Source organism: Orcinus orca, chromosome 10 (assembly GCF_937001465.1).
Source record: "Orcinus orca chromosome 10, mOrcOrc1.1, whole genome shotgun sequence".
Classification (NCBI taxonomy): Eukaryota; Metazoa; Chordata; class Mammalia; order Artiodactyla; family Delphinidae; genus Orcinus; species Orcinus orca.
The window spans coordinates 3578500-3598530 of record NC_064568.1 but is presented as its reverse complement, the minus strand read 5'-3'; the positions used below and the strand labels follow the sequence as shown (position 1 = coordinate 3598530).

The window sequence follows — 20031 nt, the reverse complement described above, 5'->3', positions numbered from 1 at the left end:
TGGAGCAGTTTAAAAAGACCTTAAAAATGGTCATCATCAAAAAAAAATTTTTAAACAATAAAATAAAAAAATGAAATGGAGAAATGTGTGTATTAATGGCTAAGGGAATGGCTGAATTAATGGCCGAGAGAATGGTTGAATTAGTGCTGAGAGAATGGGTGCATTGAAGGCCTAGTAAATGGGTGTATTAGTGGTTGAGGGAATGAGTGAACTAATGGCAGAGGGAATGTGTGAATTAATGCCTGAAGGACTGGGTGGATTAGTGGATTACAGTATGGGTGAACTAAGGTGGAAAGAATGGGTGAATTAATGGTAGAGGGAATGGGTAAATTAATGGCTGAGGAAATGGATGAATTAATGGCTAGGGATGGGTGAATTAATGGATGGAGAAGTGTGTGTATTAATGGTTAAGGGAATTGCTGTATCAAAGGCTATGGGAATGGCTGAAATAATGGCTGAGGGATTGGCTGTATTAATGACTGACACAGCGGGTAAATTAATACCTGAGAAAATGGGTGCATTAATGGCCGAAGATGTGGGTGTATTTGTGGCTTAGAGAAGGGGGGAATGGCTGAAGAAATAGTTGAATTAATGGCCGAGAGAATGTCTCAGGGATTGGCTGAATTAATGGGTGAGAGAATGGGTGCATTATTCGCCTGAATAATGGGTGTATTACTGTTTGAGGGAATGGATGAACTAATTTCTTAAGAAATGGGCGAATGTAGCTTATGGAATGGGTGAACTAATGGCTGATGTAATAGGTGAATTAATGCTTGGAGGAACTAGGTTCATTAGTGGCTTAGAGAATGACTGAACTTGTGGCAGAAAAAAATGGGTGAATTAATGACTTACGGAAATGGTGGGTTAGTGGCTGAGCGGTTGGATGAATTAATAGCTGAAGGAAAGTTTGTGTTAGGCCTGAGGGTATGCATTAATTAATGCCAAGAGGAAGTGAGTGTATTAATGGCTGAGGGAATAGATGAATTAATGGCTGAAGGAATGGGTGTATTAATGGCATGAAGGAATGGGTATATTATAGATAAGGGGATAGGTGTATTAATGCCTCAGGGAATGGGTGTATTAAAGGCTCAGGGAATAGGTGAATTAATGGTTGAGGGGATGGGTAAACTAATGGCTGAGAGAATGGATAAACTAATGGCTGAGGTAGTAAGTGAACTAATTCCTAAGTAAACTAGTGAATTAATGGCTGAGGGAATGAAGGAATGAATGGCTGCAGGAGGTGTATTAGTGGCTGCAAGAATGGGTGAAACTGGATGAGAATATGGCCGGCTTAATGTTGGAGAGAATGGGTGAATTAATGGTGAGGAATGGGTGATTTAGTGGGTGAAGGATTGGCTGACTTAATGGCTGAGGGAAGACTGAATAAATGGCTGAGGGAATGGGTGAATTAATGGAGGTGTGAATGAGTGAATTAGTGGATGGGGGAATGTGTGTATTAATGGTTGAGGGAATTGGTGTATCAAAGGCTTTGAGAATGGATGAAATAATGGCTGAGGGACTGGCTGAATTAATGGCGGGGATATGGGTGAACTAACTGCTGAGTGAATGGGTGTATAGGAATAAAACAATTGGTGTATTAATGGCTGATGGAATGGGTGAATTAATGGTTGAAAGAATGGGTGCATTAGTGGCCTAGAAAATGGGTGTATTAGTGGTTGAGGGAATGGTTGTATTAATGGCATGAGACAATGGGTATATTATAGATGAAGGAATAGGTGTATCAATGGCTCAGGGAATGGGTGTATTAAGGGCTGAGGGAAAAGGTGAATTAATAGTTGAGTTAATGGGTGAATTATTGCCTGAGGGAATGGGTGAACTAATTCCTACGGTAATCAGTAAACTAATGGATGAGGGGATGGATGAATGAATAGCTGCCGGAAGAGATGTATTAGTGGCTGAAAGAATGGGTGAAATAATGGGTGATAAAATGGCTGACTTAATGGTGGACAGAATGGATGAATTAGTGGCTGACGGAATGAGTCATAACAGCTGAGGGAATGGGTGAATTAATGTGGAGGGAATGGCTGTATTAGTGGATGAGGGAATGGGTGAACTAGTGGCATGAGGGAATGGGTACATTAGTGGATTGAAGAATAGGTGTATTAATGGATGAGGGAATAGCGGAGGGAAAGGGTGAGTTAATAGCTGAGTGAATGGATGTATTTGAGTCTAATGGAATGGGTGAACCAATGTCTTAGGAAATGGGTGAATGTGGCTGATGAAATGGCTGAACTAATAGCTGAGGGAATAGGTGAATTAATGCCTGAGGGAATGGTTGAATTAACACCTGAGGGTATAGGTTAATTAATGGCTGAAGGAATGGATGAATTAAAGGCTGAGGGAGTACTGAATTAATGACTGAGAGAATGGGTGTATTAGTTGGCTAGGAAATTGGTACATTAGTGGCTGAGGGAATGGGTGAACGAATGTCTTAAAATGGGTGAATGTTGCTGATGGAATGGGTGAATTAACAGCTGAGGGAATAGGTGAATTAATGCCTGAGGGAATGGTTGAATTAACACCTGAGGGTATAGGTTAATTAAAGGCTGAGGGAGTACTGAATTAACGACTGAGAGAATGGATGTATTAGTGGGCTAGGAAATGGGTATATTAGTGGCTGAGGGAATGGGTGAATTAATGTCTTAGGAAATGGGTGAATGTAGCTGATGGAATGGGTGAACTAACGGCTGGGGAATAGGTGAATTAATGCCTGAGGGACTGGGTGCATTAGTGCCTTAGAGAATGAGTGGAAAGACAAACGGTGGATAGAATGAGTGAAATATGGCAGAGGGAATAGGTGAATTAATGATTTACGGAAATCGTGTATTTGTGGCTGAGAGCATGAGTGAAGTAACGGCTGAGAGAACAGATGAATTAATAGGTAGCAGAAAGCTTGCTTGAGGGCCGAGGGAATGGGTGAGTTAATGGCATGAGGAAATGGGTGAATTAATGGCTGAGAGAATGGATATATTAATGGCTGAGGGAGTGGATATATTAATGGCTGAGGAAATGGCTGAATAGCTGAGGGAGTCAATATTAGGGCTGAGGGAATGGGTGAATTACTGGCTGAGGGAATCATTATTAGGGACAAGGGAATGGTGAATAATGGCATGAAGGAATAGGTATGTCAGTGGCTGAGGTTTATCAACAGCAGAGGGAATGGGTGAATTAATAGCTGAAGGAATGGGTGAATTATTGCTGAGGGAATGTGTGAAGTAATGGCTGAGGGATTGGCTGAATTAATAGCTGAGAGAATGGGTGAATTAATGGGTGTGGGGATGTGTGTATTAAAGGCTGATGGAACTGGTGTATCAAAGGCTGAGAGGATGGCTGAATAAATGGCTGAGGGAATAGTTCAAGTAATGGCTTGAAGGAATAAGTGAATTAAGGGCTGAGGTGGTGGGTGAATTAAGGGCTGAGGTGGTGGGTGAATTAAGGGCTGAGGTGGTGGGTGAATTAAAGGCTGAGGAAATGCATGTATTAGTTTTTGAGGGAATAAATGAACAATGGCTGAGCGATGGGTGTATCAATGTCATGAGGGAATGGATGTATCAGTGGCATGAGGAAATGGGTGAATTAATGGCCAAGGGAATGAGTGAATTAGTGGCTATGGAATGGGTGTATTAGTGGCTAAGGGAATGAGTAATAACGACTGAAGGAAAGGGTGTATTAATGGTTGAGGGAACGGGTAAATTAATGGCAGGAAACAATGGTTGTATTAATGCTGAGGAAATAGATGAATTAATGGCTGGGAGAATGAGTGTATTAATGGCATGAAGCACGGGTATATTAATGGGTGATGGAATGGATGAATTAATGGCTGAGAGGAGTGGTGAATTAATGGAGAGGCAATGGATGAATTAAGGGCTGAGGGAATGTGTGTATAAGAGCTGAAGGAAGGGGTAAATGTCATGAGGGAATGAGTGACCTAATGACTAAGGGAATGGGTGTATTAGACTGAGGGAATCGGTGTATTAATGGTGGAAGGAATAGGTGAATTAATGGCTTAGGGATTGGGTGAACTTTGGCTGAGGGTATAGGTAAATTAATGGCTGAAGTAATCGGTGAGTTAATGGCAAGGGAATGGGTGGATGATGGCATAAGGAAATGGCTATATTAATGCCTGTGGGAATAGATAAATTAATAGCTGAGGCAATGGTTGAATTTATGGCTACGTGAATGCATGTATTCGTTTTTGAGGAAATAAATGAACAATGGCCGAGGGATGGGTGTATCAGTATCATGAGGGAAAGGTGTATTAATGGCTGAGGGAATGGATGAAATAATGGCTGAGAAGAGTGGTGAATTAATGGAGAGGGAATGGGTGAATTAATGGCTTAGGGAATGGGTGTATTAATGGCATGAAGGAATGGGTGAATTAATGGCATGAAGGCATGGGTGAGTTAATGGCTTAGGGAAAGGCTGAATTAATGGCTGAGGGAATCTATATTAGGGCTGAGGGAATGGGTGAATTGAAGGCTGAGGGAAGGGGTGAACTAAAGGTGGAGAGAATAGGTGTTTAAATGGCAGGATGGAATGGGTGTATTAATGGCTGAGGGAATGGGTGAATTAATGGCTGAGGGAATCTTTGGATTAGAGCTGAGGGAAAGGGTGAATTAATGGCATGAGGGAATGGTTGATTACCGGGCTAAGGGAATGAGTAAACTACAGGCTGAGGGAATAGGTGTTTTAATGGCATGATGGAATGGGTATATATATATATATATTTTAATTTATTTAATTTATTTATTTTTGGCTGCGTTGGGTCTTCGTTGCTGCACGCAGGCTTTCTCTAGCTGAGGTGAGCGGGAGATACTCTTTGTTGCGGTGCGCGGGCTTCTCATTGCGGTGGCTTCTCTTGTTGTGGAGCATGGGCTCTAGGCACATGGGCTTCAGTAGTTGTGGCATACAGGCTCTAGAGCACAGGCTCAGTAGTTGTGGCGCACGGGCTAAGTTGCTCCGCGGCATGTGGGATCTTCCCGGACCAGGGCTCGAACCTGTGTCCCCTGCATTGGCAGGTGGATTCTTAACCACTGCGCCACCAGGGAAGCCCGGAATGGGTATATTATTGGTTGAGGCATTGGGTATATTAATGAGTTCAGGAATGGATGAGCTAATGGCTGAGGGGAGTGGTGAATTAATGGAGACGGAATGGGTGAATTAAAGGCTGCAGGAATCTGTGTATTATGGCTCAGGGAATGGGTAAATGAATGGCATGAGGAAATAGATGAATTAATGGCTTAGGGAATGGGTTACATAATGGTCAAGGCAATGGCTCCATAATGGCATGAGGGAATGGATGAACTAATGGCTAAGAGAATGGGTTTTTTAGGCATGAGGGAATTGGTGTATTAATGGCAGAGGGAAGAGGTGAATTAATGGCTGAGTGAATGTGTAAAGTAATGACTGAGGGAATGAGTGTATTCATGGCTGAAGGAATAAGTGAGTTAATGACTCAGGGTATGGGTGAATTAATGGCTGAGGGATTGGCTGAATTAATGGTGGAGAGAATGCCTGAATTAATGTCTCAGGGATTGTCTCAATTAATGGCTGAGGAAATGGGTGAATTAATGGATGTGGGAATGTATGTATTAGTGCCTGAGGGAACTGGTGTATCAAAGGCTGAGGGAATGGCTTAAATAATGGCTGAGGATTAGTGGCTAAAGGAAAGTGTGATTGAGTGCCTGAAGGAATGGGTATATTAAGGGATGAGGCAATGGATAAACTAATGGCTCAGGGACCTGTGAACTAATGATTGAGGTAACAGTGAACTAATGGTTGAGCAAATGGGTTTATAAATGAGACAGGGAACGGGTGTATTAATGGCATGAGGGCATGGGTGGACTAATTGCCAAAAGAATGGGTGTATTAGGCATTAGGGAATCGGTGTATTAATGGTTGCCGGAATAGGTGAATTATGGCTGAGGGAATGTGTGAAGTAATGACTAAAGGAATGAGTATATTAGTGGCTGAGGGAATAGGTGAGTTAATGACTTAGAGATGGGTGAATTAATGGCTGAGAGAATGCCTGAATTAATGGCTGAGAGAAAAGGTGAATTAATGGATACGGGAATGGGTGAATTAATGGACGTGGGAATGTGTGTACAGTATTAATAGCTGAGGGAATTGGTGTATCAAAGGCTGAGAGAATGGCTGTATTAATGGCTGAGGGACTAGCTGAAGTAATGGCTGGAGGAATGGGTGCATTAGTGACCTAGGTTATGGGTGTATGAGTGGCTGAGGGAATGGGTGCCGGAGTGTATGATTTAAGTGAAATGGAGAGGGACTTGCCTGACAGTCCAGTGTTTAAGACTTCGCCTTCCAATGCAGGGGGTGCGGGTTTGAAACCTGGTCGGGGAGCTAAGATCCCACATGCCTCGTGGCCAAAAACCAAAACATAAAACAGAAGCAATATTGGAGCAGTTTAAAAAGACCTTAAAAATGGTCATCATCAAAAAAAAATTTTTAAACAATAAAATAAAAAAATGAAATGGAGAAATGTGTGTATTAATGGCTAAGGGACTGGCTGAATTAATGGCCGAGAGAATGGTTGAATTAGTGCTGAGAGAATGGGTGCATTGAAGGCCTAGTAAATGGGTGTATTAGTGGTTGAGGGAATGAGTGAACTAATGGCAGAGGGAATGTGTGAATTAATGCCTGAAGGACTGGGTGGATTAGTGGATTACAGTATGGGTGAACTAAGGTGGAAAGAATGGGTGAATTAATGGTAGAGGGAATGGGTAAATTAATGGCTGAGGAAATGGATGAATTAATGGCTAGGGATGGGTGAATTAACAGACGGGTATGGGTGAATTAATGGATGGAGAAGTGTGTGTATTAATGGTTAAGGGAATTGCTGTATCAAAGGCTATGGGAATGGCTGAAATAATGGCTGAGGCATTGGCTGTATTAATGACTGACACAGCGGGTAAATTAATACCTGAGAAAATGGGTGCATTAATGGCCGAAGATGTGGGTGTATTTGTGGCTGAGAGAATGGGGGAATGGCTGAAGAAATAGTTGAATTAATGGCCGAGAGAATGTCTCAGGGATTGGCTGAATTAATGGGTGAGAGAATGGGTGCATTATTCGCCTGAATAATGGGTGTATTACTGTTTGAGGGAATGGATGAACTAATTTCTTAAGAAATGGGCGAATGTAGCTTATGGAATGGGTGAACTAATGGCTGATGTAATAGGTGAATTAATGCTTGGAGGAACTAGGTTCATTAGTGGCTTAGAGAATGACTGAACTTGTGGCAGAAAAAAATGGGTGAATTAATGACTTACGGAAATGGTGGGTTAGTGGCAGAGTAGATGGATGAATTAATAGCTGAAGGAAAGTTTGTGTTAGGCCTGAGGGTATGCATTAATTAATGCCAAGAGGAAGTGAGTGTATTAATGGCTGAGGGAATAGATGAATTAATGGCTGAAGGAATGGGTGTGTTAATGGCATGAAGGAATGGGTATATTATAGATAAGGGGATAGGTGTATTAATGGCTCAGGGAATAGGTGAATTAATGGTTGAGGGGATGGGTAAACTAATAGCTGAGAGAATGGATAAACTAATGGCTGAGGTAGTAAGTGAACTAATTCCTAAGTTAACTAGTGAATTAATGGCTGAGGGACCTCAATGAATGAATGAATGGCTGCAGGAGGTGTATTAGTGGCTGCAAGAATGGGTGAAACTGGATGAGAATATGGCTGGCTTAATGTTGGAGAGAATGGGTGAATTAATGGTGAGGAATGGGTGATTTAGTGGGTGAAGGATTGGCTGACTTAATGGCTGAGGGAAGACTGAATAAATGGCTGAGGGAATGGGTGAATTAATGGAGGTGTGAATGAGTGAATTAGTGGATGGGGGAATGTGTGTATTAATGGTTGAGGGAATTGGTGTATCAAAGGCTTTGAGAATGGATGAAATAATGGCTGAGGGACTGGCTGAATTAATGGCGGGGATATGGGTGAACTAACTGCTGAGTGAATGGGTGTATAGGAATAAAACAATTGGTGTATTAATGGCTGATGGAATGGGTGAATTAATGGTTGAAAGAATGGGTGCATTAGTGGCCTAGAAAATGGGTGTATTAGTGGTTGAGGGAATGGTTGTATTAATGGCATGAGACAATGGGTATATTATAGATGAAGGAATAGGTGTATCAATGGCTCAGGGAATGGGTGTATTAAGGGCTGAGGGAAAAGGTGAATTAATAGTTGAGTTAATGGGTGAATTATTGCCTGAGGGAATGGGTGAACTAATTCCTACGGTAATCAGTAAACTAATGGATGAGGGGATGGATGAATGAATAGCTGCCGGAAGAGATGTATTAGTGGCTGAAAGAATGGGTGAAATAATGGGTGATAAAATGGCTGACTTAATGGTGGACAGAATGGATGAATTAGTGGCTGACGGAATGAGTCATAACAGCTGAGGGAATGGGTGAATTAATGTGGAGGGAATGGCTGTATTAGTGGATGAGGGAATGGGTGAACTAGTGGCATGAGGGAATGGGTACATTAGTGGATTGAAGAATAGGTGTATTAATGGATGAGGGAATAGCGGAGGGAAAGGGTGAGTTAATAGCTGAGTGAATGGATGTATTTGAGTCTAATGGAATGGGTGAACCAATGTCTTAGGAAATGGGTGAATGTGGCTGATGAAATGGCTGAACTAATAGCTGAGGGAATAGGTGAATTAATGCCTGAGGGAATGGTTGAATTAACACCTGAGGGTATAGGTTAATTAAAGGCTGAGGGAGTACTGAATTAACGACTGAGAGAATGGATGTATTAGTGGGCTAGGAAATGGGTATATTAGTGGCTGAGGGAATGGGTGAATTAATGCCTTAGGAAATGGGTGAATGTAGCTGATGGAATGGGTGAACTAACGGCTGGGGAATAGGTGAATTAATGCCTGAGGGACTGGGTGCATTAGTGCCTTAGAGAATGAGTGGAAAGACAAACGGTGGATAGAATGAGTGAAATATAGCAGAGGGAATAGGTGAATTAATGATTTACGGAAATCGTGTATTTGTGGCTGAGAGCATGAGTGAAGTAATGGCTGAGAGAACAGATGAATTAATAGGTAGCAGAAAGCTTGCTTGAGGGCCGAGGGAATGGGTGAGTTAATGGCATGAGGAAATGGGTGAATTAATGGCTGAGAGAATGGATATATTAATGGCTGAGGGAGTGGATATATTAATGGCTGAGGAAATGGCTGAATAGCTGAGGGAGTCAATATTAGGGCTGAGGGAATGGGTGAATTACTGGCTGAGGGAATCATTATTAGGGACAAGGGAATGGTGAATAATGGCATGAAGGAATAGGTATGTCAGTGGCTGAGGTTTATCAACAGCAGAGGGAATGGGTGAATTAATAGCTGAAGGAATGGGTGAATTATTGCTGAGGGAATGTGTGAAGTAATGGCTGAGGGATTGGCTGAATTAATAGCTGAGAGAATGGGTGAATTAATGGGTGTGGGGATGTGTGTATTAAAGGCTGATGGAACTGGTGTATCAAAGGCTGAGAGGATGGCTGAATAAATGGCTGAGGGAATAGTTCAAGTAATGGCTTGAAGGAATAAGTGAATTAAGGGCTGAGGTGGTGGGTGAATTAAGGGCTGAGGTGGTGGGTGAATTAAAGGCTGAGGAAATGCATGTATTAGTTTTTGAGGGAATAAATGAACAATGGCTGAGCGATGGGTGTATCAATGTCATGAGGGAATGGATGTATCAGTGGCATGAGGAAATGGGTGAATTAATGGCCAAGGGAATGAGTGAATTAGTGGCTATGGAATGGGTGTATTAGTGGCTAAGGGAATGAGTAATAACGACTGAAGGAAAGGGTGTATTAATGGTTGAGGGAACGGGTAAATTAATGGCAGGAAACAATGGTTGTATTAATGCTGAGGAAATAGATGAATTAATGGCTGGGAGAATGAGTGTATTAATGGCATGAAGCACGGGTATATTAATGGGTGATGGAATGGATGAATTAATGGCTGAGAGGAGTGGTGAATTAATGGAGAGGCAATGGATGAATTAAGGGCTGAGGGAATGTGTGTATAAGAGCTGAAGGAAGGGGTAAATGTCATGAGGGAATGAGTGACCTAATGACTAAGGGAATGGGTGTATTAGACTGAGGGAATCGGTGTATTAATGGTGGAAGGAATAGGTGAATTAATGGCTTAGGGATTGGGTGAACTTTGGCTGAGGGTATAGGTAAATTAATGGCTGAAGTAATCGGTGAGTTAATGGCAAGGGAATGGGTGGATGATGGCATAAGGAAATGGCTATATTAATGCCTGTGGGAATAGATAAATTAATAGCTGAGGCAATGGTTGAATTTATGGCTACGTGAATGCATGTATTCGTTCTTGAGGAAATAAATGAACAATGGCCGAGGGATGGGTGTATCAGTATCATGAGGGAAAGGTGTATTAATGGCTGAGGGAATGGATGAATTAATGGCTGTGGGAAGAGGTCAATTAATGTTGAGGGAATGGGTGAATTTTTTTCTTGGAATTTCCGAATTTAATTTTTTATACAGCAGGTTCTTATTAGTTGTCTATTTTATACATATTAGTGTATATATGTCAATCCCAATCTCCCAATTCATACCATCACCACCCGCCACTTTCCCCTGCTTGGTGTCCATACGTTTGTTCCCTACATCTGTGTCTGTATTTCTGCCCTGCAAACCGGTTCATCTGTACCATTTTTCTAGGTTCCACATATATGAGTTAATATACGATATTTGTTTTTCTCTTTCTGACTTACTTCAGTCTGTATGACAGTCTCTAGATCCACCCACATCTCTACAAATGACCCAGTTTCGTTCTGTTTTATGGCTGAGTAATATCCCATTGTGTATATGTGCCACATCTTCCTTATCCATTCGTCTAAATATCCTAAATATCGATGGGCATTTATGTTGCTTCCATGACCTGGCTGTTGTAAATAGTGCTGCAGTGAACATTGGGATGCATGTGTCTTTTTGAATTATGGTTTTCTCTGGGTATATGCCCAGTAGTGGGTTTGCTGGGTCATAAGGTAATTCTATTTTTAGTTTTTTAAGGAACCTCCATACTGTTCTCCATAGTGGCTGTATCAATTTACATTCCCACCAACAGTGCAAGAGGGTTCCCTTTTCTCCACACCCTCTCCAACATTTGTTGTTTGTAGATTTTCTGATGATGCCTATTCTAACTGGTGTGAGGTGATACCTCATTGTAGTTTTGATTTGCATTTCTCTAATAATTAGTGAGGCTGAGCAGCTTTTCATGTGCTTCTTGGCCATCTGTATGTCTTCTTTGGAGAAATGTCTGGTTAGGATTTCTGGCCCATTTTTGGATTGAGTTGTTTGTTTTTCTAATATTGAGCTGCATGAGCTGTTTATATATTTTGGAGATTAATCCTTTGTTGATTCGTTTGCAAATATTTTCTCCCATTCTGAGGGTTGTCTTTTGGTCTTGTTTATGGTTTCCTTTGCTGTGCAAAAGCTTTGAAGTTTCATTAGGTCCCATTTGTTTATTTTTGTTTCTATTTCCATTACTCTAGGAGGTGGATCAAAAAAGTTCTTGCTGATCTTGAGAACGAAAAACAGAGCTGGAGGAATCAGGCTTCCTGACTTCAGACTATACTACAAAGCTACAGTAATCAAGACGGTATGGTACTGGCACAAAAACAGAAATATAGATCAATGGAACAGGATAGAGAGCCCAGAGATAAACCCATGCACATATGGTTACCTTATCTTTGATAAAGGAGGCAGGAATGTACAGTGGAGAAAGGACAGCCTCTTCAATAAGTGGTGCTGGGAAAACTGGACAGGTACATGTAAAAGTATGAGATTAGAGCACTCCCTAATACCATACACAAAAATAAGCTCAAAATGGATTAAAGACCTAAATGTAAGGCCAGAAACTATCAAACTCTTAGAGGAAAACATAGGCAGAACACTCTATGACATAAATCACAGCAAGATCCTTTTTGACTCACCTTCTAGAGAAATGGAAATAAAAACAAAAATAAACAAATGGGACCTAATGAAACTTCAAAGCTTTTGCACAGCAAAGGAAACCATAAACAAGACCAAAAGACAACCCTCAGAATGGGAGAAAATATTTGCAAATGAAGAAACTGACAAAGGACTAATCTCCAAAATTTACAAGGAGCTCATGCAGCTCAGTATCAAAAAAACAAACAACCCAATCCAAAAATGGGCAGAAGAACTAAATAGACATTTCTCCAAAGAAGATATACAGATTGCCAACAAACACATGAAAGAATGCTCAACATCATTAATCATTAGAGAAATGCAAATCAAAACTATAATGAGGTATCATCTCACACCAGTCAGAATGGCCATCATCAAAAAATCTAGAAACAATAAATGCTGGAGAGGGTTGGAGAAAAGGGAACCCTCTTGCACTGCTGGTGGGAATGTGAATTGGTACAGCCACTATGGAGAACAGTATGGAGGTTCCTTAAAAAACTACAAATAGAGCTACCATATGACCCAGCAATCCCACTACTGGGCATATACCCTGAGAAAACCATAATTCAAAAAGACATATGCATCCCAATGTTCATTGCAGCTCTATTTACAATAGCCAGGAGATGGAAACAACCTAAGTGTCCATCATCGGATGAATGGATAAAGAAGATGTGGCACATATATACAATGGAATATTACTCAGCCATAAAAAGAAACGAAATTGAGTTATTTGTAGTGAGGTGGATGGACCTAGAATCTGTCATACAGAGTGAAGTAAGTCAGAAAGAGAAAGACAAATACCGTATGCTAACACATATATATGGAATCTAAGGGGGAAAAAATGTCATGAAGAACCTAGAGGTAAGACAGGAATAAAGACACAGACCTACTAGAGAATGGACTTGAGGATATGGGGAGGGGGAAGGGTAAGCTGTGATAAAGTGAGAGAGCGGCATGGACATATATACACTACCAAATGTAAAATAGATAGCTAGTGGGAAGCAGCTGCATAGCACAGGGAGATCAGCTCAGTGCTTTGTGACCACCTAGAGGGGTGGGGTAGGGAGGGTGGGAGGGAGGGAGACACAAGAGGGAAGAGATATGGGAACATATGTATATGTATAACTGATTCACTTTGTTATAAAGCAGAAACTAACACACTATTGTAAAGCAATTATACTCCAATAAAGATGTTAAAAAAAAAAGCATGGAAGAATGCCAAACAATGAGTTTAAACAATTAAAGCAGCTAAAACTCGGGGGAAAAAAAGATCTTGCTGTGATCTATGTCAAAGAGTGTTCTTCCTATGTTTTCCTCTAAGAGTTTTATAGTGTCCGGTCTTACATTTAGGTCTCGAATCCATTTTGAGTTTATTTTTGTGTATGGTGTTAGGGAGTGTTCTAATTTCATTCTTTTATATGGAGCTGTCCAGTTTTCCCAGCACCACTTATTGAAGAGACTGTCTTTTCTCCATTGTATATCCTTGCCTCCTTTGTCATAGATTAGCTGACCCTAGGTGTGTGGGTTTATCTCTGGGCTTTCTATCCTGTTCCATTGATCTATATTTCTGTTTTTGTGCCAGTACCATATTGTCTTGATTACTGTAGCTTTATAGTATAGTCTGAAGTCAGGGAGCCTGATTCCTCCAGCTCCATTTTTCTTTCGCAAGATTGCTTTGGGTATTCAGGGTCTTTTTTGTTTCCATACAAGTTGTAAAATTTTTTGTTCTTCTTCTGTGAAAAATGAGGTTGGTAATTTGATAGGGGTTGCATTGAATCTGTAGATTGCTTTGGGTAGTATAGTCATTTCCATAATATTGATTCTTCCAATCCAAGAACATGGTATATCTCTCCATCTGTTTGTGTCATCTTTGATTTCTTTCATCAGTATCTTATAGTTTTCTGAGAACAGGTCTTTTACCTCCTTAGGTAGGTTTATGCCTAGGTATTTTATTCTTTTTGTTGCAGTGGTGAATGGGATTGTTTCCTTAATTTCTCTTTCTGATCTTTCGTTGTTAGTGTATAGCAGTGCAAGAAATTTCTGTGCATTAACTTTGTATCCTGCAACTTTACCAAATTCATTGATTAGCTCTAGTAGTTTTCTGGTGGCATCTTTAGGATTCTCTGTGTATAGTATCATGTCATGTCATCTGAAAACAGTGACAGTTTTACTTCTTCTTTTCCACTTTGTATTCCTTTTATTTCTTTTTCTTCTCTGATTGCCGTGGCTAGGACTTCCAAAACTATGTTGAATAATAGTGGTGAGAATGGACATCCTTGTCTTTTTCCTGATCTTAGAGGAAATGCTTTCAGTTTTTCACCATTGAGAATGATGTTTGCTATGGGTTTGTCATATATGGCCTTTATTATGTCGTATATGGCCTTTCTATGCCCAGTTTCTGGAGAGTTTTTATCATAAACGGGTGTTGAATTTTGTCAAAACTTTTTCTGCATGTATTGAGATGATCATATGGATTTTATTCTTCAATTTGTTAATAAGGTGTATCACATTGATTGATTTGTGTATATTGAAGAATCCTTGCATCCCTGGGATAAATCCCACTTGATCATGGTGTATGATCCTTTTAATGTGTTGTTGGATTCTGTTTGCTAGTATTTTGTTGAGGATTTTTGCATCTATATCCATTAGTGATATCGGTTTGTAATTTTCCTTTTTTGCAGTACCTTTGTCTGATTTTGGTATCAGAGTGATGGTGGCCTTGTGGAATGAGTTTGGGAATGTTCCTTCCTCTGCACTTTTTTGGAACAGTTTGAGAAGGATGGGTGTTAGCTCTTCTCTAAATGTTTGACAGAATTCACCTGTGAAGCCATCTGGTCCTAGACTTCTGTTTGTTGGAAGATTTTTAATCACAGTTTCAATTTCATAACTTGTGATTGGTCTGTTCATATTTTCTATTTCTTCCTGATTCAGTCTTGGAAGGTTATACCTTTCTAAGAATTTGTCCGTTTCTTCCAGGTTGTCCATTTTATTGGCATAGAGTTGCTTGTAGTAGTCTCTTAGGATGCTTTGTATTTCTGCAGTGTCTGTTGTAACTTCTCCTTTTTCTTTTCTATTTTTATTGATATGAGTCCTCTCCCTCTTTTTCTTGATGAGTCTGGCTAATGGTTTATCAATCTTGTTTATCTTCTCAAAGAACCAGCTTTTAGTTTTATTGATTTTTGCTATTGTTTTCTTTGTTTTTATTTCATTTATTTCTGCTCTGATCTTTATGATTTCTTTCCTTCTGCTAACTTTGGGTTTTGTTTGTTGTTCTTTCTCTAGTTCCTTTAGGTGTAAGGTTAGATTGTTTATTTGAGATTTTTCTTGTTTCTTGAGGTAGGCTTGTATTGCTCTAAACGTCCCTTTTAGAACTGCTTTTGCTGCATCCCATAGGTTTTGGATTGTCATGTTTTCGTTGTAATTTGTCTCTAGGTATTTTTTGATTTCCTTTTTGATTTCTTCAGTGATCTCTTGGTTATTTAGTAATGTATTGTTTAGCCTCCTTGTGTTTGTGTTTTTTACGTTTTTTCCCCTGTAATTGATTTCTAATCTCATAGCATTGTGGTCAGAAAAGATGCTTGATATGATTTCAATTTTCTTAAATTTACTGAGGTTTGATTTGTGATCCAGGATGTGATCTATCCTGGAGAATGTTCTGTGTGCACTTGAGAAGAAAGTGTAATCTGCTGTTTTTGAATGGAATGTTCTATAAATATCAGTTAAATGTATCTGGTCTATTGTGTCATTTAAAGCTTGTGTTTCCTATTAATTTTTTGTCTGGATGATCTGTCCGTTGGTGTAAGAGAGGTGTTAATGTCCCCCACTATTATTGTGTTACTGTCGTTCCTCTTTTATAACTGTTAACAGTTGCCTTATGTATTGAGGTGCTCCTGTGTTGGGTGCATATATATTTATAATTGTTATATCTTCTTCTTGGATTGATCCCTTGATCATTATGTAGTGTCTTTCCTTGTCTCTTGTAACATTCTTTATTTTAAAGTCTATTTTATCTGATAATGAGTATTGCTACTCCAGCTTTCTTTTGCCTTCCATTTGCATGGAGTATCTTTTTCCATCCCCTCACTTTCAGTCTGTATGTGTCCCTAGGTCTGAAGTGGGTCTCTTGTAGACAGCATATATATGGGTCTTGTTTTTGTATCCATTCAGCGAGTCTTTGTCTTTTGGTTGGAGCATTTAATCCATTCACGTTTAAGGTAATTATTGATATGTATGTTCCTATTACCATTTTCTTAATTGTTATGGGTTTGTTTTTGTAGGTCCTTTTCTTATCTTGTGTTTCCCACTTAGAGAAGTTCCTTTAGCATTTGTTGTAGAGGTGGTTTGATGGTGCTGAATTCTCTTAGCTTTTCTTGTCTGTAAAACTTTTGATTTCTCCATCGAATCTGAATGAAACCTTGCCAGGTAGAGTAATCTTGGTTGTAGTTTCTTCCCTTTCATCACTTTAAATATGTCATGCCACTCCCTTCTGGCTTCTAGAGTTTCTGCTGAGAAATCAGCTGTTAACCTTATGGGAGTTCCCTTGCATGTTATTTGTCATTTTTCCCTTGTTTCTTTCAATAATTTTTCTTTGTCTTTAATTTTTGTCAATTTGATTACTATGTGTCTCAGCATGTTTCTCCTTGGGTTTATCCTGCCTGGGATTCTCTGCATTTCCTGGACTTGGGTGGCTATTTCCTTTCCCATGTTAGGGACGTTTTCAACTATAATCTCTTCAAATGTTTTCTCGGGTCCTTTCTCTCTCTCTTCTCCTTCTGGGACACTTATAATGCGAACGTTGTTGCGTTTAATGTTGTCCCGGAAGTCTCTTAGGCTGTCTTCATTTCTTTTCATTCTTTTTTCTTTATTCTGTTCCACAGCAGTGAATTTCACCATTCTGTCTTCCAGGTCACTTATCCGTTCTGCCTCAGTTATTCTGCTATTGATTCCTTCTAGTGTATTTTTCATTTCAGTTATTGTATTGTTCATCTCTGTTTGTTTGTTCTTTAATTCTTCTAGGTGTTTGTTCTTTAATTCTTCTAGGTCTTTGTTAAACATTTCTTGCATCTTCTGAATCTTTGCTCCATTCCTTTTCTGAGGTCCTGGATCATCTTCACTATCATCATTCTGAATTCTTTTCCTGGAAGGTTGCCTATCTCCACTTCATTTAGTTGTTTTTCTGCGGGTTTTATCTTGTTCCTTCATCTCGTACAAAGTCCTCTGCCTTTTCCTTATGTCTATCTTTCTGTGAATGTGGTTTTCGTTCCACAGGCTGCAGAATTGTAGTTCTTCTTGCTTCTCCTGTCTGCCCTCTGGTGGATGAGGCTATCTAAGAAGCTCGTGCAACCTTCCTGATGGGAGGGACTCGAAAATGGGTGAATTAACGGCAATAGGAAATGGCTGTTTTAATGCCTGTGGGAATAGATAAATTAATGGCTGAGGCAACGTGTGAATTTATGGCTGTGTGAAGGCATGTATTATTTTTTGAGGAAATAAACAATGGCTGAGTGTTGGGTGTATCATTATCACGAGGGAATGGTGTATTAATGGCTGAGGGAATGGATGAATTGATGGCTTAGGGAATGGGTGAATAAATGGCTGAGAGAATGGTTGCATTAGTGGCTGAAAAATTGGTGTATTAGTGGTTGAGGGATGGGTGAACTAATGTCTTAGGAAATGGGTGAATGTGGCCGTCAGAATGGGTGAACTAATGGCTGAGGGAATAGATGAATTAATGCCTGAGGAACTGGGTGCATTAGTGGTTTGGACAATAAGTAAACTAATGGCAGAAAGAATGGGTGAATTAATGGCAGAAGTAATGGGTGAATTAATGACTTCAGGAAATGGTGTATTGATGGCTGAGAGAATGGGAGAACTAATGGCTGAGAGAATGGATGTATTAATAGCTGACAAAAAGTTTGTATTAGGACTGATGGCTTGTGTGAATTAATGACATGAGGAAATGGGTATATTAATGGCTGAGGGAATGTGTGAAGTAATGGCTGAGGGAATGAGTGTATTAATGGCTGAGGGAATAGGTGAGTTAATGACTGAGGGAATGGGCAAATTAATGGCTGAGAGATTGGCTGATTTAATGTCTGAGAGAATACCAGAATTAATGGCTGATGGAAAGAGTGAATTAATGGATGCAGGAATGGGCGAATAAATGGATGTGGGGGTTGTGTGTTAATGGCTGATGGAATTGGTGTATCCAAGGCTGAAGGAATGACTGAGGGAATAACTGAATAACAACTAAAGGAATGGGTGAATTATTGGCTGAGGGAATGGGTGAATTAGTGGCTGAGGGAATGAGTGAAATAATGACATAGGAAATGGGTAAACTAATGGCCAAGCTAATGACTCTATTAATGGCATGAGGGAATGGAAGAACAAATTGCTGAGGGAATAGGTGTATTAGTGGCTAAGGAATGGGTGAATTAACGTCTGAGTGCAAGGGTGTATTAATGGTTGAGGGAATGGGTGAAAGGATGGCAGGAGGCAATGTGTGTATTAATGACTGAGGGAGTGGGTGAATTAATGCCTGAGGGAATGAGTGTATTAATGGCTGAGGGAATAGGTGAGTTAATGACTGAGGGAATGGGCAAATTAATGGCTGAGAGATTGGCTGATTTAATGTCTGAGAGAATACCAGAATTAATGGCTGATGGAAAGAGTGAATTAATGGATGCAGGAATGGGCGAATAAATGGATGTGGGGGTTGTGTGTTAATGGCTGATGGAATTGGTGTATCCAAGGCTGAAGGAATGACTGAGGGAATAACTGAATAACAACTAAAGGAATGGGTGAATTATTGGCTGAGGGAATGGGTGAATTAGTGGCTGAGGGAATGAGTGAAATAATGACATAGGAAATGGGTAAACTAATGGCCAAGCTAATGACTCTATTAATGGCATGAGGGAATGGAAGAACAAATTGCTGAGGGAATAGGTGTATTAGTGGCTAAGGAATGGGTGAATTAACGTCTGAGTGCAAGGGTGTATTAATGGTTGAGGGAATGGGTGAAAGGATGGCAGGAGGCAATGTGTGTATTAATGACTGAGGGAGTGGGTGAATTAATGCCTGAGAGAATGGGTGTACTAATGGATGAGGGAAGGGGTAAACTAATGGTTGAAGGAATGGGTGTATTATTGTCATGAGGGAATGGATATATAATGGCTGTGGGAATGGGTGAATTAATGGCTGAGAGGAGGGATGAATTAGGGCATGAGGAAATGTGTATATTAATGGCTGAGACAATAGATGAATTAACGACTGAGGGAATGGGTGTATTAATGGCATGTGGGAATGGGTATATTAATGGATGAAGGAAAGGTTGTATCAATGGCTGATAGAATGTGTGAACTCATCGGTGAGGGGAGGGGTGTATTAGGCATGAGAAATTGGTGTAAAAATGGCTGAGGGTATAGATGAATTAATGGTTGAGGGTATAAGTGAATTAATGGCTGAGGGAATGACTGGATTAATGATTTCAGGATTGGCTGAATTATGGGCTGAGGGAATGTCTGAATTAATGCCTAAGGATCTGGTTGCATTAATGCCTTGGACAATGAGTAAACTAATGACGGAAAGAATGGGTGAATTAATGACTTCCAGAAATGGTGTATTGGTGGCTGAGAGAATGGGTGAACTAATGGCTGAGTGGATGGATGTATTAATAGCTGACAGAAAATTTGTATTAGGGCTGACAGATTGTGTGAATTAATGGCATGAAATGGGTATATTAATGGCTGAGAAATGGGGGAATCATGGCTGAGGGAAAGGGTGTTTTAATGGCTCAGGGAATAGCTGAGATAGTAGGTGAATTTATGGTGAAGAGGTTGGGTGACTTAATGGCTGAGGGAATAGGTGAACTATGGCTGAGGGAAAGGGAGAAATAATGACTGAGGAAGTGGGTATATTAGTCCCTGGGGTAATGGGTGTATTAATAGCTGAGGATATGGATGAATTAATGGCTGGGGGAATGCGTGTTTTAAACACTGAGGGTATCCATAAACT

The 20031-nt window shown here is 40.2% G+C and overlaps 1 protein-coding gene and 1 long non-coding RNA gene across 7 annotated transcripts in view; both read left to right on the top strand.

Annotated features, from left to right (window-relative positions):
- Nucleotides 1–20031, top strand: part of GRIP2 (glutamate receptor interacting protein 2) — a 138507-nt gene that overhangs the window by 81195 nt on the left and 37281 nt on the right. The window lies entirely within an intron of this gene.
- LOC117198283 (uncharacterized) lies at nt 568–10647 on the top strand. Of its 2 annotated transcripts, none has more exons than XR_007479722.1 (3): nt 568–2320; nt 2556–3417; nt 9646–10647. It is a non-coding gene; the product is annotated as an uncharacterized LOC117198283 (long non-coding RNA). The 2 variants fall into 2 exon arrangements; XR_007479721.1 differs by lacking the exon at nt 9646–10647 and adding an exon at nt 3466–6536.